Source organism: Molothrus aeneus, unplaced genomic scaffold, assembly GCF_037042795.1.
Source record: "Molothrus aeneus isolate 106 unplaced genomic scaffold, BPBGC_Maene_1.0 scaffold_30, whole genome shotgun sequence".
NCBI lineage: Eukaryota > Metazoa > Chordata > Aves > Passeriformes > Icteridae > Molothrus > Molothrus aeneus.
In genome coordinates, this window is record NW_027098964.1 from 333,828 (window position 1) to 337,054 (window position 3,227).

Sequence of the window (3,227 nt, forward strand, 5' to 3'; positions counted from 1 at the left end):
ATGCCTTCCAGGACCCTAAAGAGACCCTAAATCCCCTGCCAGGAGCCTAAAACAGACCCTAAATCCCTTCCAGGACCCTAAAGAGACCCTAAATCCCTTCCAGGACCCTAAAACAGACCCTAAATCCCCTTCCAGGACCAAAAAGGGACCCCAAACCACTTCCAGGACCTTAAAGGGATCCCAAACCACTTCCAGGACCTTAAAGGGATCCCAAATCCCCTTTCAGGAACCTAAAAGGACCCTAAATCCCTTCCAGGACCCTAAAGGGACCCCAAGCCCCCTCTCACTCTGTCCCCTCCCCCCCAGCTGAGGACCCCAAGGCCGAGGGTCACCCCTGACCTGTGACCCCCCCGTGGGACCTCCTGGAGCGTCACAAGGAGACCCCGACCCCAAAGAGGGGACCCCGACCCCAGTGAGGGGACATCGACCCCAATGAAGGGACATCGACCTGGACCAGGGGACATCGACCCCAACGAGGGGACCCCGATCCCAATGAGGGGACCCCAAACTCAGTGAGGGGACCCCAAACTCAGTGAGGGGACATCGACCCCAAAGAGGAGACCCTGACCCCAAAGAGGAGACCCCGACCCCAAAGAGGGGACCCTGACCCCAAAGAGGGGACATCGACCTGGACCAGGGGACATCGACCCCAACGAGGGGACCCCGATCCCAGTGAGGGGACCCCGACCCCAAAGAGGGGACATCGACCTGGACCTGGGGACCCCAGCAAGGGGACCCCGACCCCAAGGAGGGAACCCCAAACCCAGTGAGGGGACCTCGACCCTAAAGAGGAGACCCTGACCCCAAAGAGGGGACATCGAGCTGGACCAGGGGACATCAACATGGACCAGGAGACCCCAACATGGACCAGAAGACCCCGACCGACCCCAATGAGGGGACCCCAACATGGACCAGAAGACCCCAACCCCAATGAGGGGACATTGACTCCAACCAGGAGACCCCAACATGGACCAAAAGACCCCGACCCCAATGAGGGGACCCCAACATGGACCAGGAGACCCCAACCCCAACCAGGAGACCCCAGCATGGACCAGGAGACCCCAACCCCAATGAGGGGACATTGACTCCAACCAGGAGACCCCAGCGTGGACCAGGAGACCCCAACCCAAGTGAGGGGACCCCAATATGGACGAGGAGACCCCAACCCAAGTGAGAGGATCTCGACCTAGACCAGGAGACCCCAACGTGGACCAGAAGACCCCAACCCCAATGAGGGGGTATCGACCCCAATGAGGGGACCCCAACATGGACCAGAAGACCCCGACCCCAATGAGGGGACATTGACCTGGACCAGGAGACCCCGACCCAAGTGAGGGGACCCCGACCCCAACCAGGAGACCCCAACACGGACCAGGAGACCCCCAAACCCCAAGAGAGACCCCCAAACCCACGTGAGAATCGGGACCAGCTCCCAGTAGCTCCCAGTATCTCCCAGTTTGCTCCGGCGCGCGGGACGTGTCAGGAGCCGGGTCAGACCCTTGGGGTTGGGTTTTTGGGGGGATTTTGGGGGTTTTTGGGGGGATTTTTTGGGATTTCTGTGGGGTTTGGGGGAGGGAACCCCTCAATATTTATTTATTTGGGGTGATGAAGCCCCAACCCCTCCCCGGGCAGAGCCTGGAGGGTCCCCGGGGGGGTTGAAGCTCCCCCCAAAAAACCCTGAGGGGGAGGGGGAGGAGCCCCGCCCCCTTTTCCTACCCCTCCCCCCCATATTTATTTATAGTAATTAATCAATGTGTTGATAATAAACGATTGATTGCTTGGTTTAATTTGTGTGAATTCCCTCGGTTTTGGGGGTGGCGGGGGCACGTGACTGGGAGGGACTGGGAGGGACTGGGAGGGACTGGGAGGAGGTGGCACCCAGAACAAACTGGGACTTACTGGGATTTACTGGGATTTACTGGGAGATACTGGGAGGAGGTGGCACCCAGAGCGAATTGGGACATACTGGGACAGACTGGGGCATACTGGGACAGACTGGGACAGACTGGGACAGACTGGGACAGACTGGGAGCCGGTGGCACCCAGAACAAACTGGGACTTACTGGGAGATACTGGGAGGAGGTGGCACCCAGAGTGAATTGGGACAGACTGGGACAGACTGGGACTTACTGGGAGGCACTGGGAGGAGGTGGCACCCAGAACAAACTGGGAGATACTGGGGCATACTGGGACAGACTAGGACAGACTGGGACACCCCAATGAGCAGGTACCACCCAGAACAAACTGGAAAGAACTGGGACACACTGGGGACATCCAGGAAGGTGAGACCACCCAACAAACCCCCCCCCAAACACCCCAAATCCCACCAGGGACCCCTTGGGGACACCCGAAACCCCCTGCCCACCCCAAACCCCCTGCCCACCCCAAACCCCCTGCCCTCACTGGGAGGGGACGCGTGGCCGTCACCCCGCAGTGACTCAACCCAACCCAACCCAACTCAACTCAACGCAACCCAAGCCACCCCAAATCCCACCGGGACCCCCACTGGGGACACCCCAAAATCCCAAAACCCCCTCCCCTGGCTGGGAGGGGACGCGTGGCCGTCACCCCGCGGTGACTCAACCCAACCCAACCCAACGCAACTCAACGTAACCCAACCCAACCAAACCAAACCCAACCCAAGTCAACGTAACCCAACCCAACTAAACCCAACCCAACGCAACCCAAGTCAACCCAACCCAAGTCAACGTAACCCAACCCAACCCAACCCAAGTCAACGTAACCCAACCCAACCCAACTAAACCCAACCCAACGCAACCCAACTCAACGGATCTCAACCCAACCCAACCCAAGCTCCCCCCCCCTCCCCGGTCCCGGCTCCAGCATCTCCAGGACTTTCGGGACGCCGGCCCCGCCCCGAAGGCGGTGCCCACCCCCCCCGGCTCCCCCCTCCCTTATCTTATCAGCAACCCCGGCGCCAGGGCCGGGCTGGAGTGACCCGGCCGCTTGGAATTCCTTGGGGAATGTCCCGACACTTTTCACGCCCCTTCTTTTTTTTTTAAATTAATTAATTATTTAATTATTTTCTCTTTCTTTTTTTTTTTTGACATTTTCCGGGTTCCAGGGGTTTGATAAAATTTGGTGACTCAGGGAATTATTTACCGGCGCTGCCCAACCTTGCGGTTGGTGACCGGGACGGGTTTGGGCCACAAAGTCCCCGGCGGCCGCCGGACCCGGCTCAGTCGCTGCTCCAGGATCGGCCGAGG